The sequence below is a fragment of the Mastomys coucha genome, unplaced genomic scaffold, assembly GCF_008632895.1.
Source record: "Mastomys coucha isolate ucsf_1 unplaced genomic scaffold, UCSF_Mcou_1 pScaffold16, whole genome shotgun sequence".
Taxonomy (NCBI): domain Eukaryota; kingdom Metazoa; phylum Chordata; class Mammalia; order Rodentia; family Muridae; genus Mastomys; species Mastomys coucha.
Genome location: NW_022196898.1, coordinates 36,001,512 through 36,009,488, shown reverse-complemented (window position 1 = coordinate 36,009,488; position 7,977 = coordinate 36,001,512). Strand labels below are relative to the sequence as shown.

The 7,977-nt window shown below is 46.7% G+C and overlaps 1 pseudogene; it reads right to left on the bottom strand.

The window, feature by feature from the left end:
* Nucleotides 1–7,405: 7,405 nt before the first annotated feature.
* On the bottom strand, nucleotides 7,406–7,525 carry LOC116094593 (annotated as a pseudogene).
* Nucleotides 7,526–7,977: the final 452 nt, after the last annotated feature.

The following is a 7,977-nucleotide window of genomic DNA, read 5'->3' as shown; positions in this document are numbered from 1 at the left end:
TTGTGGATGCCACCAAGTGCTGGCTGACAGGAGCCTGATATAGCTGTCTCCTGAGAGGCTCTGACAGTGCCCAACTAATAAAGAAGTGGAGGCTCACAGCCATCCATTGGACTGTGCACAGGGTCCCCAATGAAGGAGGTAGAGAAAGGACCCAAGGAGTTGAAGGATTTGCAGCTCCTTAGGACGAACAACAATATTAACTAACCAGTACCCTCAGAGCTCCCAGGGACTAAACCACCAACCAAAGAGTATACATGGTGGGACTCATAGTTCCAGCAACATATGTATAGCAGAGAATGGCCTAGTCAGTCATCAACGGGAGGAGAGGCCCTTGATCCTGTGAAGGTTCTATGCCCCGTGTAGGGGAATGCCAGGGCCAGGAAGTGGGAGAAGGTGGGTTAGTGAGCAGAGGGAGGGGGGAGGGAACAGGTTTTTTTTTTTTTCTTTCAGAAGGGAAACTGTGAAAGGAGATATCATTTGAAATGTAAATAAAGAAAATATCTAATAATAAAGAAAGGGTCAATCAGATTTCCAAAGATGACCACTTTCTAGTCACCCTCATCTGCTGGGGCTTGGGAGATCTCTGCTGTGAATTCAAAGCAAGTGGAAGTTTAAGATAATTTGTCTAACGTGCTAATCATCCAAAGAATGCCTATCAAGTTTTCCAGTGGAGTTAAACAGGTGATCAAAAGTAGTGGGTGCCAGGCGGTGGTGGCGCACGCCTTTAATCCCAGTACTTGGGAGGCAGAGGCAGGCGGATTTCTGGGTTCAAGGCCAGCCTGGTCTACAGAGTGAGTTCCAGGACAGCCAGGACTGCACAGAGAAAAAAAGTAAAGAGCAGAAATGCCAGCCCCTGTCCTGTGTCCGGTGATTTTGAGTACTGAAACTGCTTAGTTTTAGAAGTCTTTTCAGAGGAGAGAAAGGGGTAATAGGTATCTGTCCATTTCCATCCTTTGCTCCTTAGACATGTGTGTTGGGAGAATATCAACAACTTCCCCAGGGGTCAGAAAGAAGTATCAACTCCAGAATGAGGCCTAGGTTAAAAGCTAAGCGGTGCTGTGTAACTGGGCAGCACAGGACAGGTGAATCTCACACTTTCCTGTGCTACCTTGCCCTTGTGCATAAACTTCTGTGAGCACTCAATGAGATGAAATATACAAAAGCCTTTTGTAAGTTGCGGGATGCTGTCCAAATGTGAGTTGTCTGGAACTGGTGATGCTGTAGCATTCCACACCGGTAGCATCACCCCATACCACACACCCCACCGCCTGGTGCAAACACTCTTCTAGCCATGACCTGACAATAGAAAGTGCTTGTTCAGCTGGGCTTAATAGGTCCTATCTTGCCAGGCCCCAGGGTTCTAAATCCAAAGGATCCTTCTCTGGAAGGAAAAAAAAAAGCACCTAGGGGGAAGAGAAAGAAAAATCAGTTCATTAGCACTCACTTTCCTGTTTCCTTTATATGTTGTAATTAGCAGCACAGAGGCGACCTCCTGGGGAGAACAGACCCTGCAGCAGCCGGAACTGGACTAGGAGCTTTGTCTTGTCTTCCTATGCACAAACGCCCGCTCTCCCTCCCGTGCTCTCCGTGCAGGCTCATCCTGGGGACAATTCATATTTTGAGACCCAGATCAATGTTCCCTTTTCCCAAAAGACACACTGGTTAAAGCCCTTTTCAAACCCTGTCAACATTCCTAGCAGAGGCTGGCTCCTTAGAATCACACAAGACTGGGGCTGACAGATATCCCAAACCTGGCTCTCCTCAGAATGCCTGTGATTCATTTCCTCACCAAAATAAATACTTAGCAAAGTGACACAGAACCTCAAAAACCATAAGCAGCTCTGGGCCATCCGACCCAATTAAGCAAAAGCATTCGGTTCGCCTCAGAGCAGACACACGGGCTCTGCATCAAACCCATCAAGGGACACAGTGTGGCTTTGTATAGAGTATGCAATCCGAATGGCTGGGCTCTTCTCCATCTCCCCAGTGCCTGCCTTTCTTTCTCAGTCTTGGTTTCCTCATCGATAAAAGTTTTCTTTCATCCAAGTTACAAATGCTGGCTGACTATTCACCATGTACTATAGTGTCTCAATGTCCAGCCCTCGGGGTAATACCAAGAACAAAATGCTGGCCGGGCTCTCAGAACCACACTGGATTAGCGGGGAATGGACAATAAATAGGTTGGCCACCAGAGAAGGAAGCGCTAAGGACATAGAGATAAAATGCTGCAAGCACAGAGGGTAGACAGGAGAGTGAGCTGTGTATGCTGCTTGGTCTGGAAGGGGCTGTCAGGTCGTTTACAAGCAAAGTAAGCCAGGCATTTATCCAGAGAAAAGATGATTGCAGACGAAGGCACTGGCCGCTGTGAAGAGCTGAGGCAGGAATTCTTGTAGACGACTCAGAGAGGAGCAGCAAGAAAGTGGTAAGCTATTCTGGTAGAACAGTGAAACAGGAGAGACAGTGTGTGGGGGTGGGGGTGGGGAAGGTTTGAAAATTACTCTGAGGTAGAAAGATATAATAAATTGTTATTGTGGTTGGAGTCCAGTTTGGACATTTCTGAATTCTCATTGAAAATCTTATTGAAAATGATATAAAGGTAGACATAGATTACAAAATAATGGGGAAACCCTATTCAAAGCAAAGAAGTGATAAAATTTAGAAAAGAATAAACTCAAAACTGACAGTGAGACATGTGGGTAAAGGTACGGAAGGACCCTGACAATTGTTGGGGGTTCCTCTTAGGGGGGTCAAGAGGAGGAGCTTGGTTGCTATGGGGGTTCAAGAGGAGGAGCTTGGTTGCTATGGGTGTGGTTTGGGTGGGTCCCTGGTTTGACTGAGTTTGCTTGGATTAAGTGAGCCTTACTGTGCATGTCCCTTCCCATAATGCAACAGATTTTAATCATTTGCACACCCAATAATTGGCTTATTGTGCATGCACTCAAAGCTAATTCAGGTCAGATCAACTTCCCTGGTTTTGTAGCCAGTACACTGATTTGTACACTATGATTGGATAGAATCTAAGTTTGATGGTCATTAACAGGAGGAGTCCCAGATTGCTAAGCTATTCCTTATGCTTGTCTGACTCAAAATGACTGTTTTTATAGGTCAAAAGTGATTGTTTGTTTTTGTGGTTTTATGTGGTTTAACCCAGTATGTGCAGTCTATTGGTGATGGTGGTGGTGGTGATTGTTCATGGTCACCTGATTATTGCCACCTTTAAAAAAAGGGGGGGGGTGGTTCCCATTATTTTGGCAAGGTTAATTGGCAAATATTTCTTCTTTCCACTGAGCTTGGATCTGCTTGCTTCCAGTTTTTACCCCATGGCTGTAGTTTTGACTTCTGCCTTTATTCTCCATTGGTTCATATATTGTCTTCCGGCTCTTAGCAGAGACAGATGCTCTACTCAACACCATGATCCTGACTGCCATCTTTTCCACAGAACTAAGAGATGACCACAGATTCTCTGACAAAAGTCTTTAGAAGATGAACATGAGGACATCCCACAGTTGGTGCTTGGCTACGGCCATGCCAGCCTTTATGACCTGGGCTCTTTGCAGTGTGTCCAGATGTGGCGTGCGCTACTGTGTAAGCCAACCTGGCATTTTTAGAAATTAGCCTCCAAAGAGCATAATGACCAGACTTTCCCGCTATCAGAATCCAGATTTATATTCTCTCTGGTTTGAGAAAACAGATATGAGTTTTACTAACCATTTACTAACCATGTGGCCTTGAACAAACCACTAAAACTTTCTGAGTCTTAGGTTTTGTTTGTTTGCTTGTTTTTGCTTTCTGTGACATTCACTGAAACTAGCTGAGGATTGAAAATGATGAAGAAGGGATCTATGGAAAGGATAAATCTAGAATGTGTTTAGTCAGTTGGTCAGTCCCTTTCTTATATACAATCAGATATATGTGAGTCTTGAGCTTCTGAAGTCAGACCCTCAAGGAACTTCTCCTATTCTCCATTCCTTATTCCCCGGGGGCAACTAGGAGAAACCATTCAAGCACAGGGCCACTGGTTGACTATGTAGGTCTAATGCCAGAATCTGAATAACACTCCTTTGATACATTCTCCAGCCAGGGAAACATTGAATCTGAAATGTAAGATGCTAGTGTCTTTCAGGGATGTCAGAATAGTGGCAAAAAAAAAAAAAAAAAAAAAAAAAAGTAGATTTTCAGGCGCCTACAGCCTACAAGTTTAAATGTTACAAACCACTTATTTTCACTTAGAATACATGTCTTTTGGGGCAATGGGGCTGCAGGATAGAGCTCAGAGCCTCATGTATCCTAAACACATGCTGTGGCTCTGAGCTACACTCCAGCTGATGATGTGGGTTGTGCAGATCAGAGCTAGGGCAAGCACGTAGATCCTTGACTGTGGGGCCTTCCCTCCATGCTGCGCTTCTTTTGTGAGATGTGACGCCCAGGAAGCATGTGCTCTGCCTCTCAGTCTTCAAGATCATTGTAGAAAAGGGAGACACATGCAAGTCATTCTTATTTAAAGACTAGCCCCAACATTTGGGAGGCAGGGGCATGAACTGGAAGGGAAGATGAAATCCTGAGTTCAAGGCCAATATGGGCTACATAGTCCTGTCTCCAAAAAAAAAGACTCTTAGGACTTATTTGTTCACAGAAGGCCTCATGCCACATTAAGTCCTCCTCCACCACCACCTCAGTAGCCACTCCCCTAGCTCCATGATTGCCACTACCATGAGTTCTATGCAAAAATCCAGCTACCAGCTTAAAGGGAGTAAAAAGTAATTTCTTCTGGAGCCAAATGTGAGTGACCACATCCCGGGATACGGCAGGTTCTGTGTTGCCGTGTGAGAGCCATCTATGGAGATGTAGGTAAGAGAACAAAGGAAACCATAAATCAAGGAAAAGATTCGGTTACCACAAGAAGGAGAAATCTCTCCTATGGCTTCAGGTGCTCTCTGACGACAATCTTAGCTTTGGGGTTGGTGGAAACTAACGGTCTGCTAAATCAATAGATCCCCAAAGGGGTTTGATCCATTAGTTACAGAGTGTTGGATCCTACACAGCGGTGGGCAAGGAAATGATACAAGGACAGAGGGCTGAAACTAGTCCAAGACAAGATAATTAGGCTTTGGATCTGCACCATTCCAACCTTTCCATATCACTCAAGTTCTATCAATCAGTCTTTCCACACAGATCCCGTATAGGAATTCTGGTTCACAGTGATTATTATGCCCTGTGTAGTTTATCAAAGGACTGACAGTTTGAGGGAGGAATTGTAATATGCAAAATAAAGCCATGCCCTTAAAGAAAACACAAATTTCTTCCTTCTTCCCACAAGTTGATGCCATCTAGAAAATACTTCCTCTCTATCCTTCACAGCCAAGTTTCTGCATTGTCTTTATTTATCATTCGCCCGGCATTGTGCTCTGCCTTCAGTTCCCGTGAGCCTGCCGACAGACTGCGGCAGTTACAAGACTTAATACTGACTTTTCTGTTACTTCTTCTGTGGTAGGATCATTTTGAAAAAACTTAACAACTTCCACATAAACATAAAATGAGTTCATGTCAAATTATGTTTAATCACCAACAACTGAGGGCTATTTACAGTAAGATATCTCAACTGATTCAAAGGAAAATTCAAACTTATCACATTTATATAGGAATTCCAAATTGAATAAATTTACAAATACAAAACTGAGTTTATCCACAAGAGACCTTAACCCGTTGCTTTCTGTTAGATATGACTAATTCACATTCCAGTGAACAAGAATCATCATATTTCAGGTTTTTGTTTTGTTTTTGGTCTGTTTTACAGAGTTCTATGTCAGCGTCAGACAACTCAGAAGGTAAGACAGGATGCTCAATGAATTCTTGTTGCCCTTTCAAAAATCTTCTCTGACCATTTTCCCCACCTTGCCTGCAGCTTCCGGTACTTCAGGCTACTCCTCTTTTGCTCTGTTGACCTCTCAGAGAGTCCACCTCTGGCCTTCAGTTCTCCACAGGGATGGACTGTTTAAAAGACCTTTTAATGGGCTCATTATGAATTTCACATTGTGCACCCCAATCCCACTCATCTCCTTCTCCCTACTGTTGCAGACAATGAGGGACATGACCAGTTGTGGTTGTCAAGGACACAAGGGAGGTGAGGGGATCTCCCCCTCACCTACACCACCACACAGCAGACAAGAGGCAGGGCCAGCTTCTCACACTCATGCACTCAGGACCAGCTCACCTACAGGGTCAGCTCTACTATACTGCCCAGGTAAGGTGCTGGCCTTGCTCTCCCAGGTGCTGCAGCAGGCAAGGGGCAAGGGCAGCTTTCCTGCTCTGAGACCTTAGGGCCAGCTCTCCTGGGGGCGGGATCAGAGGGTGGGATCTCTCCATTGCCCATGTCACCTCATGGCAGACAAGTGGCAGGGCTAGTTCTCCCATGCTGACACGCTCAGGGCAACAGTTCTAGTGTGCTGCCCAGGTAAGGTGCAGGGCCCACTCTCCTGAGTGCTGCAGCTGGTGAGGGGAAGGAGCAGCTCTCCTGTTCCCATGACCTGAGCATGGAGGAGGGTATCTCTCTTTTCCATGCCACCCAATGGGAGATAGGTAGTAAGGCCAGCTCTCCCACACTTGTATCCTCAGACCAGCTACCTGCAACTCCCACAATGTTCGGGTCTGCTCTTCCATGTATTATAGCTGGCTAGGGGTAGGGTCAGCTCTTCTGCTGTCATGGCCCCAGGGTCTGATTTCTCAGGATGCCCAAATGATGGGTGGGGCCAGTTCTGCACAGCCCTCAGACATCAACATGTCCCTGAGTTGCAGTCCAAACTTGGGACATCTGCATGGCCTTTGGCAGTAACAGACCCCTGCTGCTGCAGGGCCATGGACCCAGACATGGACCCCATCTTGGTCCTAGGTGGCATCACTTACAACATGCCGTCCCTCACTACCCTCGAGTCTCTAGTTCTGCCTCTCTTCACTGTGCCACATCCTTCTGTTTCTCTTCCATTTCTCTACAACTTCTTGTTCTTTGTAGTGGCACCTGGTGTCTCTGCATGTCTGGGGTCCCAGGAGTGATCTCAGGAGTGCTAAGGCCCACTTGTGGCTTATGGCACTGGGCCGGATTCATCTCGGGCATGGTCTGCCTCCACAAGTCTGTGCAGCCCCAGACTGGTAGTCATCTTAGTCTAGCTCCCTGCCTGTGCCCCGGGGCACCAGCTTGGTGGTTATCTTCGGCTCATTCCTCAACCAGCCTGCCCTGGTGGCCCCTTGTAAGAGTCATCTGTCTCTGGTTTGCTCTTGCCTGGGGCCCCACAGTCCCAGGTGGGGTTCTTCTAGCCTCTGGCTTGTTCCTGTCCTGGGATCCTATTCGGGCTGGCCTGGTGCCAAACTGGTGGTCATCTCCGGCTCGTTTTTTTGTTTTTGTTTTTCAGGGAATGTTAGGCTACTATCATTCAGATGTTCACCAGGTCAGAACACTGAGCATACTCATATCCTGTCTCCTCTCTGCCACCTACTGACACGCATGTGGTACAGCAGCCATACCTAGGGCAGGAGCATCAGGGATGAACTCTTGCTCTTTCCTCTCTCCTTCCATGTAAGTGTTCTGTAGGTTTGGTGCTGGGCTCCCCCCTCCCTGCCCCCACTCATTTGAGGGTTGTCTCATCTTCTCTTTTATTGTCATGTCACCAAGCTTGCAAGGATGATCCCAGAACCTCTACCTCTATTGTGGCTTCTTTATGGGCCAGGCATCCTCATTTACTTCCTTTTGTACAGAACCTCAGAAATGATGAGCTGTACCCTAAAACCTGTCTAATTTTGCTCTTTAATGCAAATTCTTGATAGCCAGAAATTTCCACCCACCCCCTCCCCGCACTTGCAATTTCACCCTGGCTGCCTCCCTTTCCCTCTTCCTCTCCCTCTCCTTCTCCTTCTCCCTCTCCCTCTCCCTGTCTCCCTCTCCCTCTCTGTACCCCCCTCTCTCTCTCCCTCTCCCTCTCCCTACCC